Source organism: Cervus canadensis, chromosome 27, assembly GCF_019320065.1.
Source record: "Cervus canadensis isolate Bull #8, Minnesota chromosome 27, ASM1932006v1, whole genome shotgun sequence".
Lineage (NCBI taxonomy): Eukaryota > Metazoa > Chordata > Mammalia > Artiodactyla > Cervidae > Cervus > Cervus canadensis.
The window spans coordinates 3,314,005-3,334,778 of NC_057412.1; the positions used below are offsets into that span (position 1 = coordinate 3,314,005).

Sequence of the window (20,774 nt, forward strand, 5' to 3'; positions counted from 1 at the left end):
TGATTCTATGCTCAGTTTGGTCTGAGGAGCCCTGTCCTGGACAAAGCTGTCTGACCTGCTCTGCCACCATCACCAGCTTACCTTCTGGCCGGGCTTTGTTCTGGAAAACACTCAGACCTGAGGAGTGGACTGTCTATTTTATTGATCTGTGTACTGATTGGTGCTGCTGAGGTCTGTTAAAATTCCTGAAATTCCTCGGAAGCAGTCTCTTGGAGAAATTGACTTTCATTTCTCCGCCGTGAAGCCTGACGGAGCAGAATGGGCTTTTTCTGCTTTTCATCTGGTTATTCTGCGGGGTCTGAGAGCACCATGCTGCAGGGTGTGGTTAGGATAAGTATTGGGAGACTTGAGGTTGGATCGCTCTCTTTTTAAAAAATTTTATTGTAAATTTGTGATAAAATATGTGTGTGCCTGCTAAGTGCCTTCAGTCGTGTCTGACTCTTTGCGACCCCATGGACTGTTGCCCGCCAGACTCCTCTGTCCATGGGATTCTCCAGGCAAGAACACAGAGTGGGTTGTCATGCCCTCCTCCAGGGGATCTTCCCGACCCAAGGATGGAAGCCAAGTCTCCTGCAACTCCTTCATTGCAGGCAGATTCTTTACCACTGAGACACCGGAGAAGCCCAAGTACATTCATATTGCTGTTTATATAATCAGTTTATAATCAGCAATAATCAGTTTATAGAACCGTTTCTATTTTGCAAAACTTAATCTGTACCCATCAAACAACAGTTCCCCATTTTTTCCTCTCCCAGCTCCCAATAACCACCATTCTACTTTCTATTTCTATGGATTTAATTACCCTAGGTCCCTCACATAACAGAATTATACAGTATTTGTTCTTTTGTGTCTGACTTCTTGCTCTTAGCGTCATGTCTCCAAGTCCATTCATGTTGTAGCACGTGGCATGGTTCTTCCCTTTTTAAGGCTGAATGATATCCCTTTGTATGTATATATCACCTGTTGTTTAACCAGTCATCCGTCCATGGATCCTTGGGTTGCTTCCATCTTATAATGAAGTTATTATGATGCTGCTGTGATTGAGTTTGGACCTTCAGTTACTACACACTGGAGGTGAGATCTCAGACAAATCACTGAACTTCCACATCTCAGTTTCCAGTACTGTAAAAATAGGAAATTCAGATGCTTTCCGGAAATAGAGACACAGATGTAGAGAACAAACGTCAGGATGCCAAGGCGGGTAAGGGGAGTGGATGGGCTGGGAGATCGGTATTGACACGTGCACACTGCTCTGTATAGAACAGGTAACTGGTGAGAGCCCACTCACAGCGTGGGGAGCTCCGCTCAGCTGCTGGCGACCCCGAAAAGGAAGGGCGCGTGTACACGTGTGGCTGACGCACTGTGCCCCGCGGCAGAAACTAACGCAACATGGCAGAGCAACTCTGCTTCAACAAGTTATTAAAAAGGGACATTCACATGCTTTCCAGCATGCTCGTCAGCTCCAGTTATAGGGCACTAAATAAAAGCTACATCTCCTGAGCGACTAAGCACACACACTATTTAAAAAATTACATGCCGCCTAAAGATTTCCATGGTTCCCTCTGATGATACCATTTACCTTTCTTGAGCTGACTGAATCTTTGAATATCCTTAACAGTAGAATTTGTGCAACTTTTTTTTTTGAAAGCTTTATTGACATATAATTCATATACCGTTTGATTTACCATGTAAAGTGTACAAACTAGTGTTTTTTCCCCCTATGTTCTCAAGGTTATGCAATGGTCAATTTCCGAACATTTTTATCATCCCCAAAAGAAGCCCTGTACCCATCAGCAGTTACCACCCATTTCCCTCCAGCCTGCCCCCCAACCCCCATTCCAGCTTAGACAATCACTAATCTATTTCTGTCTCTGTGGATTTGCCTATTCTGGATGTTTCATATAAGTGGAATCATAAGTATGTGACCTTTTGTGACTGGCTTCTTTCACTCAGCATAACGTTTGCAAGCTTTGTGTGTAACTTTCCGAGGTGTCAACTAATCTCACATGTGAGGGGTTCATTTATTGTCACCATCATATTTCTCCTCATGCCAAGAGCCAGCTGTAGGACTGGGGCTGAAGACACAGCAGGAAATACCTAACACATCCCCTGGCTCTGAAGAGCATTCTGTCTTGTGGGTAAGAAGGGCATTCAGTGAATTTCAACTTAGATGTTAATCACAAAGTACTGGGTTCTCTACAGAGAAACTTTGGGTGCTTTGGAGGGTATACCGGGCAGAAGGTGAGGGGAGCTCTGATGCAATGCCCTCATCTTCAGGATGGTTTCTGTCCACGGAGCTCACACCTGGGCATCCCTCCCATCAGGATCTACCATGTGACTGTTGGTGATGATGATACGGTAAAAAACGAGACCCCGTTTGTGTCCTTGAGAAGCTCACTGTGTCACAGGGCAGATAGCCAACCATGCTGATGGGTAGTTCAGAGTCTGGACTGTGAGTGCTGGAGCTTGGGTGGACCTCCCCAAAGCATTCAAGGAAATCTTTAGGGAGCCACTATGATGCTTGAATGGAATTTTGATTGATAAGTTAAATGTCTTAGGGAGCCTCCGTGTGCGTGGAGGGAAAGGAAATTCTGAGCAGAGGTCATGAGCGAAAGTGTAAAGATACTCGGCGTGTTCTTCGGGGATGGGGCATCAAGGAGCCGGTTGTGGCCAGGGCATGGGGACCAGCTAAAGGAAGGCGGCAGGGAGGGTTGTGAAGCACCTTAGAGCCAAGGTTAGCAGCTTTATCCTACACGTCTCAGGTTGCATCCTTTAATTCTGAGTACCTGCACCCCCACTTGGGGCTGTCGCCGCATCCCTCTCCTAAATGCGACTCACCACCAGGTGGCATATCTGCCGGTGGCTTTTCTAGACGGCACCAGGATCCTCTGGAGGGAGCCGTCTCCTCTGCAGTGTCAGTGCTGAAGGCATCGGAGCTTTGGAAGCAGTGAAGGATCAAGCCTCTCTTTTAGCCTCACTGGGACATAGGAACTTAAGAAGTTGGGAGACAGGCAGGAAGAAGTTGAGTGGAACCAGCAGCTACAGGGTATAAAGGGCCCAGACTCTAGGTGGAGAGGGATTCTGTGAGCTGCCATTTATGGAGAGTACCTGTCATGCCTGGTAAATAGATGAGGTTATGGACCAGTCCATCATAGCTTTAGGGCGTATTTCATCACAGATCACCTACGTTGATATCTAGGATTCTACACGGTGATCAAAAATGTTGTGACATGTAAGGTCCAGCCGTTCATTTCCAGGCAATCTAACTATCATAGTGTGTGTTTTTATTGAAGTAAAGTTGATTTACAGGATTAGTTTCAAGTACATATTGTGTTATATTTTTTAAAATAAGTGTTTGTTTATGTATTTATTTAGGTGCGTCAGGTTTTAGCTGTGGCACGTGGGAGCTTTCATTGCAGTGCGCGGGCTTCTCTCTAGTTGCGTTGCAAGGGCTTGGTTGCTCTGTGCCATGTGGGATCTTGATTCTGAACCAGGGATTGAACCTGTGTCCCCTGCAGTGAAAGGCGAATTCTTAACCTCTGAACCACCAGGGAAGTCCCAACTGTGTTATATTTGTTTTTTTTTTTTTTCCAACTGTGTTATATTTGAATGCATTCTTATCCAGGACCATTGATAGATGCAATCCTTTATTCATCCACCACTACATTTATTGCATGCTGATAGCTATAGCTTGTGTGCATTCAACGACTGCATCTCCATGCTGGAGTGCCCTACACCGTAATCAGGGAGGTAGCCCAGGGCTGCAGACTTAGAGTTCAGATGTCAGCAGGCCTCCCCCGCATGTGGATTTCATGCAGTTGTCTTGGTGTTGATAATGAACGTTGTCATCCTTGTTCCTACCTGGGCTTGTGGAGCTCTTAGCTGTGGCATCTCTCAGAATTTCTGTGGATTCTCAAAGGATGGCGTCTAATGGACCTGAAACTGATCGTGGTTGGTCACATGAGTATCTGCCTTGTGCTTCCTCTCTTGCTGTGCCTTCATCCATCAGTTACCTGCTCTAATATCTGCTTGAAGAACTGTCTTACTCGAATCTTTATGGTGAGAATAGCTAAGTCCTTGCCAAGGGGCATGTTGCATGCAGAGATGCTGGAAAATGGCTCTCTGACATCGGAAATTTTTGTCACCTGGAAATGAATGTGTCAGATCCCTGAGACTGGCCAAGCCTCACGACACAGCGTCTTCAAGGTTTACCCCAAATAATCCTCCCCAACTCCATGGTGTCCACCCCATGATAGAGTACCAGGTTACTCTGTCTCAGTACCCTGCTTATTACTGTGTGTATCAGAATCTGAACTTAGCTTGTTTATCGAATAAAAATGATCTTTTATTGCACTGTGGCTAGTACCCACTGGCTGAATCCTGGCAACAGCCCCATAGAGTCTACAGCTTATTGTAGGATTTTAGGCTAGGCAGTCTGGTTCCAGAGACCAGCTCCTAGCCATTATGTGTGTGTTGTGTCTTTACCAAGAAGAATATCAATTCTGTTGAGCTCGTTTTTCTTGGTACCAAGAGCATTGGTTCTTCGCAGGCTCTTGAGAACGGTGAAGGAATGAGTGACTGGTCAGTTCCTGGTCAGGAAGATTTCCTGGAGACATTCAGGTCTACTGTGCAGGAGTAGCCAGGCAAAGGCGGATGCGGATGGAAGTACAGCACATTCCTGGCAGCTCACACATGGATGGTGTGAGCTCAGACACAAAGGGTTCCTGTGCTATTGGGTTGTTGGAGAGAGACTTGAGAGACCAGGTTGGAGAGGTAGGTAGATGGGAAGCTCCAGAGAGGATGTTTCTGTTACATGTCATGGTGAATCCTAGCAGAATCTTTCTAAGTGTGATCAGGAAACCAGCTTTGTCAGAATGTGAGTGAAAAGTGAAAGTCGTTCAGTCGTGTCTGACTCTTTGCAACCCCCATGGTCTGTAGGCTGCCAGGCTCTTCTGTCCATGGAAGTCTCCAGGCGAGAATACTGGAGTGGGTTGCCATTCCCTTCTCCAGGGGATCTGCCTAAGCCAGGGATCCAGCCCAGGTCTCCTGCATTGCAGGCAGATTTTTTACCATCTGAGCTACCAGGGAAGCTCAAAATTGGTTGCATCAGGGTCTGGGGTAGGGGGCTCAGGAATCTGCATTCTAATGCTCTTGCTGGGTAATGCTTATGCACACAGATGCTTAGGGATCACTGCTCTGAGAAACAAGATAACTGCTAATAAAGTCATAGCATTATTTTCATCTTGCAGCTTTCCTTCATAACTATCCCCCAGCTCCTACGCCCAGTCTGAGATGGAGCTGTGAAGTAATGTATGTCCTAAGAACACTTTCCTTCTGGTGATCCTGTCTTAGTCAGCTTGAGCAGCTATGAGAAAAATATGATGGACTGGTGTTTTAAACAAGACACATTTATTTCTTACAGTTCTGAAGCCTGGGAAGTCCAAGGTCAAGGCACTGGTGAGAGTCCTCTTCCTGATTTGGAGAGGGACATCTTCTGTTGTATCCTCTGATGGCAGAGAGAGAGAGAGATTCTCGCATTACTTTTCTTAGAAGGGCACTAATCCCATTCATGGGACTCCACCCTTATGACCTAATCACCTTCCCAAATGCCTGCCATCAAATAACAACACACTGGGGATTAGTGCTTCAAGACAGTGACAGACTTTGTTTCTTGGGCTCCAAAATCACTGCAGCTGGTGACTGCAGCCATGAAATCAAAAGACACTTGCTCCTTGGAAGAAAGGCTACAACAAACCTAGATGGCATATTAAAAAGCAGAGACACTACTTTGCCGACAAAGGTCCTAAAGTCAAAGCTATGACTTTTCCAGTAGTTATGTATAGATGTGAGAGTTGAGCCATAAAGAAAGCTGGGTGCTGAAGAACTGATGCTTTCGAACTGTGGTGTTGGAGAAGACTCCAGAGTCCCTTGGACTGCAAGGAGTCAAACCAGTCAATCCTAAAGGAAATCAGTCCTGAATATTCATTGGAAAGACTGATGCTGAAGCTGAAGCTTTAATACTTTGGCTTCCTGATGTGAAGAGCCAACTCTTTGGAAAAGATCCTGATGCTGGGAAAGATTGTGGGCCAAAGGAGAAGGGGGCAACAGAGGATGAGCTGGTTGGATGACATCATCGACTCAAAGGACGTGAATTTGAGCAAACTGCAGGAGATAGAGAAGACAGGGAAGCCTGGCATTCTGCAACCCATGGGGTCCCAAACAGTTGGATACAACTGAGTGACTGAACCACAAGTAATGAATGTTTTCATTCCATAGCAATCCTTCTTTGTGTGTTTATCTTCTCTTGTCTTTGGGACTTCTGCTTGTGCACTGTATTAGACTACTAGGGCTGTCTTAACAAGTGAAAAAACCACCGCTTATTTGATGGTTTACAACCGAATTTCATTCTCTTGCATTTCTGGAGGCCAGAGTCCAAAACCTAGGTGTTGGCTGAGTCATACTTCTGAAGGTTCTAGGGAAGAAGCCCTCCTTGTCTCTTCTTAGCTTCTGGTTTCTTCTGGCAATGTCTAGCATTCCTTGGCTTGTAGCTGCACCAACCAGTTTCTGCTTCTGTCTTTACATGACCTTATTCTCTGTGTGTCTTCTCTTCTTTTAATGTTACCAGTCGTTGGATTTAGGGTCATTCTAATCCACTGTGACCTCATCCTAACTTTATAACATCTGCAAAGACCCTACCCTATTTCCTAATAAGATCACTTTTTGGAGTTATGTGGATGTACTTAGGTAGTTGTGAATTTTCAGGGATACCATTTAATTAACTACATAGAAGTTGTGTTGTGAAGGCAATTCTACATTGTCAAACAAAGATTTGAGAAGTATTTGGTCAAAATTTGCTCAGATGCTCCTTCACGAATAACAATAACAACAACAACAAAACAAGTCAGGTGGTCACTTCAATTCTAAACTGGTGCAACATGTAAACAGTCTGGCATGCTTTTCTGAGAGCCCAGGTTGAATTCATTTATCTTTATAATCTAAGTTGACTTGCATATAGGATGCTGGAAAATTCTTTCACAAACATCCCTTCAGTAAGCCTCCCTAAACTGTTTTTCAGGGAGCCTCCTAGCTGTTTTTCACACTCAATTGCTAGAAATTTTGGAACTCGAGTTCACTGGCGTCCAGAGAGGGTGTCAGTAAAGTAGGAGTCACTAACCCCAGGGTCTGTCCAAGGGCAGTGGCTAATGTCACTAGCCTGGACCATACTTTTGACTCTAAGGAATTTTTTTTCCCTTTCAAAACCTGTTTTCTGTACCATGATGTATTATTATGTGACAAAGTTAAGTGTGTGCTTCTAATCCAGTCTAGTCCATTTACCACCTTCTCAGGGAGCTCAAGCTTTCCTCTAGATGTTTTTCCTAAAGTCATCCTTTTAAAATTTGCATATTTTCTTTCTTCTAAGCATGTGACATGCTTTAAGTTGTTTTCCAGTTTTTGACTTTTAGTTGCAGGATCTATGAACTTCATTTTGTGTAAATCTTTGCATCTTTTATTATATCTCTAGATTAAAAATTCTAGACACAGATTTACTGGGCCCAAGGGTGTGAACTTTTAAATGCATCTAATGCATTCTATTGCTGAATTTGTGTCCGGAAGGAGTGTTTTAAATGCTGTCATTATCAGTGTCCAAATGTGCTCATTCTAACAGTTTCCTTGCAAGTATAGATGACATTTATCTGTTTATTAGGGGTCAAGTTCTTGGGGAAGGTGGGTTTTTTCTGTGTATACATGGGCCCATCAATAGCCTGGTGGCTCAGATGGTAAACAATCTGCCTGCAATGCAGGAGACCTGGGTTCGAGCCCTGAATCAGGAAGATACCTTGGAGAAGAGAATGGCAACTTACTCCAGTATTCTTGCCTGGAAAATCCCATGGACAGAGGAGCCTAGCAGTCTACAGTCCATGGGTCGGAAAGAGTTGTATACACCTGAGCAACTCAGCAGACCACATTACTATATAAGATGTGTAACCGCCTTGTTTTTTTAAAAAAATTATTTGTTTAATTAGTTGTGGGCCTTGGTTGCAGCAAATAGGATCTAATTCTCTGACCAGGGATCAAACCCAGGCCCCCTGCATTGGGAATGTGGACTTTTAGCCACTGGACCACCAGGAAAGCCCCATTCTGTTGTCTAATGCTGACACATCTCTTGTTTATTCAGTTCAGTTCAGTCACTCAGTTGTGTCCGACTCTTTGTGACCCCATGAAATGCAGTACGGCAGGCCTCCCTGTCCATCACCAACTACCGGAGTTCACCCAAGCCCATGTTCATTGAGTCAGTGATGCCATCCAGCCATCTCATCCTCTGTCATCCCCTTCTCCTCCTGCCCCCAATCCCTCCCAGCATCAGGGTGTTTTCCAGTGAGTCAGCTCTTTGCATCAGGTGGGCAAAGTATTGGAGTTTCAGCTTCAGCATCAGTCCTTCCAATGAACACCCAGGACTGATCTCCTTCAGGATGGACTGGTTGGATCTCCTTGCTGTCCAAGGGACTCTCAAGAGTCTTCTCCAATACCACAGTTCAAAAGCATCAATTCTTCTGTGCTCAACTTTCTTTAGAGTCCATCTCTCATATCCATACATGACCACTGGAAAAACCATAGCCTTGACTAGACAGACCTTTGTTGACAAAGTAACGTCTCTGCTTTTTAATATGCTGTCTAGGTTGGTCATAACTTTCCTTCCAAGGTCTTTTAATTTCATGGCCGCAGTCACCAGTTGCAGTGATTTTGGAGCCCAAAGTCTCTCATTGTTTTCATTATTTCCCCATAGATTTGCCATGATGTGATGGGACCAGATGCCATGATCTTAGTTTTCTGAATGTTGAATTTTAAGCCAACTTTTTCACTCTCCTCTTTCACTTTCATCAAGAGGTTCTTTAGTTCTTCTTCACTTTCTGCCATAAGGGTGGTGTTATCTGCATATCTGAGGTTATTGATATTTCTCCCGGCAATCTTGATTCCAGCTTGTGCTTCTTCCAGCCCAGCGTTTCTCATGATGTACTCTGCATATAAGTTAAATAAGCAGGGTGACAATATATAGCCTTGACGTACTCCTTTTCCTATTTGGAACCAGTCTGTTGTTCCATGTCCAGTTCTAACTGTTGCTTCCTGACCTGCATACAGATTTCTCAAGAGGCAGGTCAGGTAGTCTTGCTTATTAGTGCCAGCTTGTTTGAATGTTCTCATTATTTTATATTATTTCCAATAAATAAATTTGTCATGTGTGCATGGACAGGTTAAGAGAATTAGCAACAGTAACCCCAAGAATGATTCTTCCTATTGTGTGCCATCCAGTTACCGGTTGCATTCATGAATGATCTTTGCTGTTGTTTAGTTGCCTAGTGTGTCCGACTCCTCGCGACCTGATGTACTGCCCCATGCCAGCCTTCTCTCTCCCTCATACCATCTCCCGGAGTTTGACCAAGTTCATGTCCTTTCATCTGTGATTCCATCCAGCCATCTCGTCCTCTGTCGCCCTCTTGTTCTTCTGCTCTCAACCTTTCCCAGCACCAGGGTCTTTTCCAATGAGTCCGCTCTTTATATGAGTGATCTTACTTAAGGTCCATCTAGTCAAAACTGTGGTTTTTCCAGTAGTCATGTATGGATATGAGAGTTGGATTATAAGGAAACCTGAGCGCTGAGGAATTGATGCTTTTGAACTGTGGTGTTGGAGAAGACTCTTGAGAGTCCCTTGGACTGCAAGGAGATCCAACCAGTCCATCCTAAAGGAGATCAGTCCTGAGTGTTCATTGGAAGGACTGATGCTGAAACTGAAACTCCAATACTTTGGCCACCTAATGTGAAGAACTGACTCGTTGGGAAAGACCCTGATGCTGGGGAAGATTGAGGGCAGCAGGAGAAGGGGATGACAGAGGATGAAATGGTTGGATGGCATCACCAACTTGAAGACATGAGTTTCAGCAAGCTCCGAGAGTTGGTGATGGACGCGGAAACCTGGCGTGCTGCAGTCCCTGGGATCGCAAAGAGTTGGACACTACTGAGTGACTGAACTGACTGAACTGAACTCTCATAGAGGGGAGGAAGGAGGGCCAGAGGTGTTCAGTGACTTGCTGGAGGCCTCCGACGTGAGTGGGGCTGAGCTGGTTGCAGGGTGAGGGGAAGTCCTGGCGGGATTGCCGTGGGTACCAGCCGAGTCTGGGGGAGACCAAGGGAGGGGGCGCAGAGAGTGCTTCGCTTGTACTTTCAGCCGTGAGTCCGTGGAGAGGCGGGAGGCCTGGGAGACCGCTGGACTTCAGAGCCACCTGAGTGTGTAACCTTGACCCCCTTCTTTTGTTCAGCTGCAGGCAAAGAAGCGCCAGTTCTAAGAGGCCTCGCCGCACAGCTGTCTCCGAGTGGCTGCTCTTTGAGCTGAGTTCTGACGCTGCTGGCCTGGCGGCTGCCTTCTTCTCTGGCGGCCTGTGTTCTCCATGTTTCCAGGGGAGCGCCCATAAAAAGGTCGGTGTCGGTTTCCTTTCATTTGGGGTGACCTCTCTCACTGCCCGGGTTTAAAGCTGCATGGAGTTCACTGCCCGCCTTTCGGCTCGGAGCTGCCGTATGATGCCGAAAGGGCTGCGGGGACCTCTCCTTTCATCCACAGTCCCGCGCTCTCCCCTGCCAGGGCCGCTCTGGTGCTTCTGTCTGGAGCCGCTGGGGTGGGTGAGGGGGACACCCCTGGCTGTTCCTAAATTTATGTTGGTAGCTGGTGCAAAACTCCTCACCCAAGATGACAGCTGTGTGGTCCATGCAAGGATGCTGTGGAGTCTTTTCTAGAACTGGCCTCTCTGCCCTCCCACCTTAGCGTGCGTGCTCAGTCGTGTCTGACGCTTAGTGACCCTAGGATGATCCTTGGGACTGTAGCCCGCCTGCCTCCTCTGTCCAGGGGATTCTCCAGGCAAGAACACTGGAGTGGGTTGCCATTTCCTTCTCCGAGGGATCTTCCCTACCCAGGAATAGAACCTGCGTCTCCTCTGTCTCCTGCATTGCAGGTGGATTCTTTACCACTGAGCCACCAAGATCTGCCCCCACATAGTATCCAGAGGGGAGCTTTTAGGTCAGATGCTCTGCTCAAAACCTTCCTGTGCTTTTCAGCACCCCCACCCCGCCACCTGCAAGGCATCAAAACCAAAGTGTTTTCAGTAGTTTCAGGGCCTGGCAGGAGCTACCCTCTCCCTCCGTGGTTCTCCATTCGCTTCCTGCACTCCAGCTATGGCTCAGACATGCCAGGCAGACCCCTGCCTCAAAGCCGTCATCCTGGCTGTTCTCTCTGCTTGGAGCCCTCGTCCCCTAGGAACCACATGGGGTGCCCTCCAGCCCTGCAGATGTGGGTTTATGGCATCTCCTTTTCAGTGAGACTCTTATCCCAGGTGAGCCCATTGAAAACCATCGTGAATGTGTCCCCCGCATCCCTGACTCTGTAGGTAGAGCGTGGCTGAGAGTGTTGGCAGTGTCTACACTGTCCATGGGGACTGGAGGTTGACCGACCTGCATGGGTTCTGGCACGGATGCGCCTGTTCCCGGCCTCCTTGATGGCAGAAGGCCTTCTTGCATTTTTTGGCAGAGTCTCTTTTAGGGACCGTTCCTGTTTCATTCTTGGGTTTCAGTCCATTCCACAATTTCAATCTGTTGTGGCGATTCAGCCCCAGATCAGGGCCTTTGCTTGGGTCATATTTAATGTTTAATGTTTCACTTTGGAGGCCACTACCAGCTGTCCCCAAAATAGTCTCCCAAGGTCCAGTAGTATTCGGAGATCCCTCCAGTTTCAGCTGTGAGACTCACTCAGGCTGTTACGTCCGCTTGTAGGAATTTAACTAATTAGTGATGGATGGTGGTGAGACACGTATTAAATAAATCCCTGAGTTTATCTCGGCTTTATGGAAAATCTCTAAGCCTCGCAAACCCACAGAAGGTCTGTACTCTTTGGTTCAGGAGTCCAGGTGTCAAATTGAATGAGAGCATTTCTTTATGAATCCCAGGGGCTGGCGGATGGCTAAGAAAAAATCCTTACTGCTCCAAGCAGCTGTTTACAGTGGGTCTGATCAGGTTCCAAGGTGAAGTGGAGGGTGCATTTAGACTCCCTGTTCTTCCCAGTGTTCTAAAAAAAATTTTTTTTTGAAATGTTTTTTTTTGATTGTGCTGTGCAGCATGTGGAATCTTAGTTCTCCAGCCGGGGATCAAATCTGTGTCCCATGCATTGTGAGCGTGGAGTCGTAACCACTGGACTGCCAGGGACGTCCCTTCCCCAGTGTTTTAATTGCATTTCCGATTTTGGCCTGTGTCCGTTGCTCATTTACCGTGTGTGAAGCAGCAGAGTGGGTGCTGTGCCTCCTGGGCGTGATCCCTGCGTCAAGGACTTCATAATTTGCCAAGAAGATGGACGTGATGATCAGTTATTAACATAATTAGTCTGTGTCAAAGTGCAACCAAAGTGGGGCAGAAGCTCTGAGCAGGGGCCCCCTTTTGTCTGGGACTAAAGGTCCTTTTGTGGAAGGCACAGCCCTGATGTGGATCCTGTGGGGTGAGTAGAAGATGAGCAAGGGTGGGGGGCTTGGGGAGCAGGGGAAGGCGTGTAGGGCTGGGGGAGCAGGGCCGGGGCAGTGATGGAACGTGAGCTGCAGGCCTCATTGGAGGGGGGACTTGTCCTGTGGGGTTGGTGGACGGGGTTTGTGGGGGCCAATGTGGAGGGGGAGAGGGAAAGTTCACAGGGGCGTGGGGTTGTGGAGGCCTTTTAAAGATGGTGAGGGCTTCCCTCATCGCTCAGTTGGTAAAGAATCCGTTTGCAATGCAGGAGACTGGCTCCATTCCTGGGTTGGGAAGATCCGCTGGAGAAGAGATAGGCTATCCACTCCAGTGTTCTTGGGCTTCCCTCTTGGCTCAGCTGGTAAAGAATCAGTGTGCAGTGCGGGAGACCCAGGTTTGATCCCTGGGTTGGGAAGATGCCCTAGAGAAGGGAATGGCTACCCACTGCAGTATTCTGGCCTGGAGAATTCCATGGACAGTCCATGGGCTCCCAAAGAGTCGGACATGACTGAGTGACTTTTACTCATCGCTGGGAGTAAGCAGTGGCTTGGAGCTCAGTAAAACACAGGGGTAGTGTTAGTGACTCAGTTGTGTCCGACTCTTTGTGACCCCACGGACTGTAGCCTGCCAGGGTCCTCCGTCCATGGGATTCTCCAGGCAAGGATATTGCTGTGGATTGCCATGCCATTCTCCAGAGGATCTTCCCGACCTAGGGATGGAACCTGGATCTTCTGTGTTGCAGGCAGATTCTTTACCGTCTGAGCTACAGGGAAGTCCTGTCATATGTGGGTGGGTGTGTGATTTTCAGGATCAGAACTGGAACCTTGTGACTGGGGCCGAGTCCCGGCCTGCCCTCTTCTGCAATCATCCTTGACCCTCACACCGCCACTACCTGCACTGTGCAGATGAGAAAACCGAGGTTCACAAAGGAGAAGCCACTGGCCCAGGGTCACACAGCTCCTCTTCATCTCACTTGTGGGTAAGGGCAGGAAAGGAAAACCCCAGGGCTGGTGTGGGGGAGGGGGTTTGTTGGGCCACAGACTGAGGGTGAGCAGGTTGACAGGGGGGTGGGGTGTCATAACTTAAAATCTGGATGTGAGGGGGGCAGCTCCTCACGAGATCTCTGCAGCGGGGCGGGTGCAGGGGTACCGACCAGGATAAATTCCAATTTTTACACATAGGTGTGTGGACTTTGAGAAAGTATCTTCAATGGATATGATTGCAGTAAGTGATTTTAAAATATTTTTTTTATTGTGGTGGGAGTCACATAATAAAACACGTACTATTTTAACCATATTTAATTGTAGTTTAGCGGTACTAAGTACATCTGCATCGTTGTGCAACTTTCACCATCATCCATCTCCCGAATTTTCCATGTTCCGAAACTGAAACTCTGTCCCCGTTAAACACTAACTCCCCATCTTCACTCCTCATTGCCCCCCGCCCCCCCCGCCGCAACCCCCCGCCTGCCTCCCGAGCCCCCGGCATCTACCAGTGTACTTCGAAAGTTATTTGTTAACTAACTCAATGGATTTGCTTAACCGTGAGTGAGTGAGTTTTCATCTCTGGGAGGAACACATGCTTCAGTGACAATCACAAATATTATTACTGATGTTGTTAATAAGATAATCAGTACCTGTACTATTACTGTAAATTCTAGCAAGCTCTGCTAACAGTTCCCCTGCCTTGCGCTTATTTATAAGCGTGTTACAAAAAGGTGTCTTTGATGAAACAGGATTCTCTTTCTTTCTTTGGGGACCGAAGGGTCAGAAAGACCTTGTAACACCGCATCTCTCCCCTGTCTTTTGTATCATGTGTTAATTTCGCAAGAGTTTTAGTTTCTCGGGTGGAGGGAGTCACTCGTGGCTGGCAGAGTCACCCAGGATATTCCCCGTCTCGCTGGGGCTACACCTCTTCTCGCTTATTCCTGCCTTCAGGGAGCTGTCTGTCGAACCAGCTGACCGTGTCGGGCTTTCCCGGGGCCCCGTGCAGGAAGGCTCCCCAGAGAAGATGGCCCCTGCCCATCAGGGTTCGCTCTCCTCCTCCTTTCGCAGGCGATGTGCGTGTCCACTTGCACATTCCGGGGCCCTCTCAGTCCGGTTGATAGATTTGTTTGGACGTGACCTTTCCCAGTTCCTCTTCCCTGGGCTTTTGCCTGCTGAGGAAATGATCCTCGGATCCCATCCATCTGCGCTGGTGGCAAGAGAAGAGAGAATTTCTCTTTTCTGTGGTTCAGGTCCAACTGTGAGGACACCTGTCCTTCGGAGGCTCGTATTGTTCTGCGTGGTATCGCTTCCTGCTGCAGAGACATTTTATATCCTAGTTCTGGAAGTCATCAAGTTGGACAAGAGACAAGGAGGAGGTGGGGGAGGGCCCCCGGCTGACCTGGGCTGCTCTTTTAGGCTGTATGTTCCGAAGATGCTCTTCTGGACACATAGGAAGAACTGTTTCTCCCCACCTCTGTCCACCCATAATTGGTCCTGTTAGGAAGCGTTTCCCGTGTGTGGGTGATTCATTCTGAGACCTTTTCATGTCCCTTGGGCTTCTTCACTGTTGGATTTGAGAAGAAAAAGGACAGCTTCTCTTTTAAGTCTGATGAAAACCATCTGAGCCAAACATGTGTACATCGGCAGTCGATCTATGCTTTTCTTATGGACACTCAGCGGCTCCCCTGGCTGCTAAGGAAATCCATATGAAGAAGGGAGCCTGAACCTTGGGATTCTCAGATCGCACCTCCTAATGTTACCAAGCAAATGAATCCTGGCCTTTTTTGAGGCTTGTCAGAGGTTTTTCTTTGCGGCTCAGGGATTTTCTCTCTTGTGTGTGGGCTCCTGAGACCTTTGCTCTGGAGAGGAGGTAGCTGATGTGGGTTGAAGGGTGGAGGTGAGGAGGCAGATCAGAGCTCTTGTTTTAGTCCTTGCCATCTGTCCAGTGTCTTGTTTGCAGTCCCCGTGAACTTGGAAGAGGGCTCTCTGAGCCCTGCTTCCATCCATCCCACCAGGGTCCTTCTGCGGATTTCCAGATGTTGACCTTAGGCAGGTGACGTAACTGCAGCTGGTGTTGCGGGGGGAGGGGGGGGCGGCTGAATCACGCTCATGACTTTGGGATTCAGTTGCCACTGCATTTAGAGGTGGGAACCTTGTGGAGGGAGATGGTGCCTGGTCTGTTGGTTCTTGCCCATGCCTTCCCTAAAAACGAGCTTTGGACCTGGCATCAAGTGTAAGCACGTGTGATGAGGGGACTTGTCAGCTCTAAACAGTACATTTCATCAGCTTATTTTGAAGAAGCAGGACGATAATCTGTTTTATAATATCCCTTTCTCAAGGGCCGCCTGCAATCAGGAGACGTAGGAAACACAGGTTTGATCCCTGGGTGGGGAAGATCCCTTGGAGGAGGAAATGGCAACCCACTCCAGTATTCTTGCCTGCAGAATCCCATGGACAGGGGAAACTGGTGGGCTACAGTTCATGGGGGTCACAAGAGTTGGACATGACTGAACACACACACACTTTTCTCAGGGGCACAGGGATGAGGGCTTGATGCGAGGGAGAATGATGAGTGTGCAAATGAAGGGCATGGATTAGTGTATGAGGGCAAGTCGTACCAGCCAAACACAGGAATATCTGAGGAAGGAATATTATGGTCTTGATCATCATCTTGTTTTTTAAAAGGGGCAGATGAAACATACTTTTTAATGCTGCCCAATTCTGCATTCCATGCGTACATACATACACTTGATACCCAGAACTTGGCAGACCAAATCTGACCTACTACATGTTTTTGTAAATTAAATTTATCACAACATGGCCATGCCCATTTCTTTGTTTCTGTGACTGCATGTGCACTTTATATGGCAGAATTGATGGAAGAAATGGGCCCGAGAGCTTGAAAGACTTCCATCCTGTTGTCTTATAGAAAGTTGCTGATCTTTGTTCTTTATCCACCTTTATCTAGACAGAAAAATGTAAGACATCCCCCTGTATTTAAAATCTCTCGTTTTTTGTATTTGCTGCTTTTTATTATTTTCGGTTGAGCTCAGAGTTCCCCCTTGCCCGTCTGCTCTCGTTGTTGTGTTCAGTCGCTGAGTCGTGTCGACTCTGCAACCCCACGAACTGCAGCATGCCAGGCCTCCCTGTCCTTCACAGGTGTCCTCTCCTCCTAGCTCTTAGATTACTTAGAGTTTTCATTTTCGGTGGGATGCTGTTTTCCTCTTGAGGATATTTGACATTATGGGGTGGGAGGAGCTTTTGCAGTTGGGAGGCATCACTATGTTGCCGAGGCAGGAAATGGTTTGAAAGAGCCCCCAGGCTGTAGGACTGCCCCCGCTGTGTGTCCAGAGCACACTCGTTTTGAGAGCCGTATACTTACCTGGTTTTGTTTTTGTTTGCGGCTTAAAGTTTTTCGGGGGATCTTGGTACCATCTCTCAGGGGTGAGATGATTCTTACTGTTTTCTGCGCCTGCTGCTTTCATGCTTTTTGTGTAAGCTACCATCAGACACAGGAGACCATCTGGTAGCTTTTCTGCCTGCCAGTGACAGGGGAATCTCATGTGACTACCTCTGTTTCTTTCTTTTCTTTTCTCCAAAGAGGAAACATTTATTTTATTTATTTATTTTTGCACTTAAAGATTATTTATTTGTTTGGCTGCTCCGGGTCTTAGTCACAGCGTGATCTTCCATCTTCCTTGCAAATATACGGTATCTAGTTGCCCGGGGATCGAACCTGAGCCCCCTGCATTGGGAGCTCTGAGTCCTAGCCACTGGACCACCGGGGAAGAGCCCCCACCCCATCTCCTCTCTCTCTCTGTTTCAGTTTTTCTCTCTGTCTCCCCTGCGTACACATATTCACGCCTACACCCTCGGTGTTCCTTTCTGTTGACTCTGAAGACTCTGCTTCAGTCAATTCCCAGGACAGGATGTTCCTCATTTCTCGTGCTTGTGTAGTGCTGGAGAAAACCTGGATCTCCTCTTTTGTCTCATAGGAATCACTAGCCTTTGTTAATCCTGCTTTAAAAAAAAAGAAAAATCTTCCTACCTCTTCACCTTCCCCCAGCTGGCCCTCTTGGCTTCTGGGACTTGGCTTATTATTTTCGAAGGAAGCTAGCCGGGCGCCCCCACTGGAGAAGGAGGCCTGGGGAGGGTAGCTGTCTCCTCTGGCCCAGAGACAGCAGCGAGGCTCTCAGAGATGGAGAGGGACAGAGGTGTGACTGCAGGATGGAGTTAGCAGTTCCAGAATGTGCCTGCCAATGAGGGAGACATGAGAGATGAGGGTTCGATCCCTGGGTCAGGAAGATCCCCTGGAGGAGGGCATGGCAACCCACTCTAGTCTTCTCGCTTGGAGACTCCATGGATAGAGGAGCATGTCCAGCTATGGTCCAGGGAGCTGCCAAGGGTCAGACACGACTGAGCAACTTAGCACACTCAAAAAAAGGACTTTTGAGCTCAGAGTGGGGTGTGATGGTGGCCTACGGGTAGAGGACCATCGTGCTCAGTATCTGACTACCATACAGAGTCAGTGCAGAGTGATGATGGCCCATGGGACCTCCGTCATCCCACAGAGATGTGGAGTAGCAGCTGGAGCAGAGGTGGCCTGTGAGAGGCAACCAATTTCGAGATTTCCAGAGAGACCTAAGCAAGGAGAAAGTCTGAGTTTTTGCCATTTGCAAGGAGGGTGGTGGACATGGGTGAGTGGGGTAGCGATGTGTCTGAGACATCCTTAGGACCACCACCCTGGTGAAACCTGGGGGCTGTTTGAGTGACACATACAGGGGGTTTACACGGCCTGAAGCAGTGGTACTTGAACTTGGGCATGCGTCAGCATCACCTTGTTAAACCCAAGACCGCCCCGCTCCTCGAGTTTCTGATTCAGTAGGTTTTCAGTGTTTGCTGTGACCAGTGTGTTCTCTTAGCAGAACTCTGTTAGCCTTTGCCCTGCTTCATTTTGTACTCCAAGGCCAAACTTGCCTGTTACTCCTTGACTTCCTACTTTTGCATTCCAGTCCCTTATGATGAGAAGGACATCATTTTTTGGTGTTGGTTCTAGAAGGTCTTATAGATCTTCATAGGACCATTCAACTTCATCTTCTTCGGCATTACTGGTTGGGGCATAGACCTGGCTTACTGTGATAGTGAATGGTTTACCTTGGAAATGAACAGAAATCATTCTGTCATTTTTGAGATTGCATCCAAGTACTGCATTTTGGACTCTTTTGTTGACTATGAGGACTACTCCATTTCTTCTAAGGGATTCTTGCCCACAATAGTAGATATAATGGTCATCTGAATTAAATTCTCCCATTCCAGTCCATTTTAGTTCACTGATTCCTAAAATGTCGATGTTCCCTCTTGCCATCTCCTGTTTGACTGCTTCCAATTTACCTTGATTCATGGACCTAACATTCCAGGTTCTTGTGCAATATTGTTCTTTACAGCATCGGACTTTCACCACCAGACACATCCACACCTGGGCATTGTTTTCACTTTGGCTAAGCCTCTTCATTCCTTCTGGAGTCATTTCTCCTCTCTTCTCCAGTAGCATATTGGGCATCTACTGACCTGGAGAGTCCATCTTTCAGTGTCCTATCTTTTTGTCTTTTCATACTGTTCATGGGGTTCTCAAGGCAAGAATGCTGAAGTGGTTTGCCATTCCCTTCTCCAGTCAACCACCCTTATGGCAGAAAACAAAGAACTCAAGAGCCTCTTGAAGGTGAAAGAGGAGAGCGAAAAAGCTAGCTTAAAACTGAACATTCAGAAAACTAAGATCATGGCATCTGGTCCCATCACTTCATGGCAAATAGATGGGGAAACAATGGAAACAGTGAGAGACTTTATTTTTTGGGGGGTTCCAAAATCACTGCAGATGGTGACTGCAGCCATGAAATGAAAAGACGCTTGCTCTTTGGAAGAAAAGCTATGACCAACCTAGACAGTGTATTGAAAAGCAGAAACATTACTTTGCTGACAAAGGTCCGTCTAGTCAAAGCTATGGCTTTTCCAGTAGTCATGTATGGATGTGAGAGTTGGACCATAGAGAAGGCTGAGTGCTGAAGAATTGATCAAACCAGTCAATCCTAAAGGAAATCAGTCCTGAATATTCATTAGAAGGACTGATACTGAAGCTGAAGCTCCAATACTTTGGCCACCTGATGTGGCCAAACTCTTTTCCAACTCATTAGAAAAGACCCTGATGCTGGGAAAGATTGAAGACAGGAGGAGAAGGGAACGACAGAGGATGAGATGGCTGGATGGCATCACCGACCTGATGGATGTGAGTTTGAGTAAGCTCCGGGAGATGGTGATGGACAGGGAGGCCTGGAGTGCTGCAGTCCATGGGGTCGCAGAGTCGGACACAACAGAGTGACTGAAAAACAGCAACTGGTTTCCAGTGGAGGCTCAAGAATTTCCATTTTTAACAAGTTTCCAGGACTTCCCTGGTGGCTTGGTGGTAAAGACTCCGCCTGCCATTGAAAGAGACGGGAGTTCAATCCCTGATTTGGGAAGATCCCACATGCCTCGGGGCAGCTACGCCCTTGCGCCACGGCTACTGAGCCTGTGCTATAGAGTCGAGGAGCTGCAACTACTGAAGCTCACGTGCCCTAGAGCCTGTGCTCTGAAACAAGAGAATCCACTGCGGTGAGACGCCCTTGCACCTAGAGAATAATAGCCCCAGCCCGCTGCAGCTAGAGAAAAGTCAGTGTAGCAATGAAGACCAAGCACAGCCAGAAATAAATAAATAAATAAAATTATATTAAGAAAAAATAGATCCCTTTCCTTAAAAAAAAAAAAGAAAAAGAACATATTCCCAGGTGATACTGCTGCTGTGGTTCTGGGAACCACACTTGGAGAACTGCTGGTTTAAGTGTAGAAGACATGTTGGAATCTGTTTAGTTCAGTTCAGTCGCCCAGTCGTGTCTGACTCTTTGCGGCCCTGTGGACTGCAGCACGCCAGGCCTCCCTGTCCATCAGCATCTCCCGGAACTTACTCAAACTCATGTCCATCGAGTTGGTGATGCCATCCAATCTTATTACCCTTTGTCATCCCCTTTTCCTCCTGTCTTCATTCTTTCCTAACATCAGGGTCTTTTCCAATGAGTCAGTTCTTCGCATCAGGTGGCCAAAGTGTTGGTTTCAGCTTTAACATCAGTCCTTCCAATGAACACCCATCCTTTAGGATGGACTGGTTGGATCTCCTTGGAGTCTAAAGGACTCTTGAGACTTCTCCAACACCACAGTTCAAAAGCATCA

General features: G+C 47.4%; 1 protein-coding gene across 2 annotated transcripts in view; it reads left to right on the forward strand.

Annotated features, from left to right (window-relative positions):
* Nucleotides 1-20,774, forward strand: part of TIAM1 (TIAM Rac1 associated GEF 1) — a 451,745-nt gene that overhangs the window by 143,246 nt on the left and 287,725 nt on the right. For both annotated transcript variants that reach the window (XM_043448791.1, XM_043448795.1), the window contains exon 2: nt 10,314-10,470. The gene's annotated coding sequence lies outside the window, so the exon portion shown is untranslated. The remainder of the gene's footprint in view (nt 1-10,313; nt 10,471-20,774) is intronic.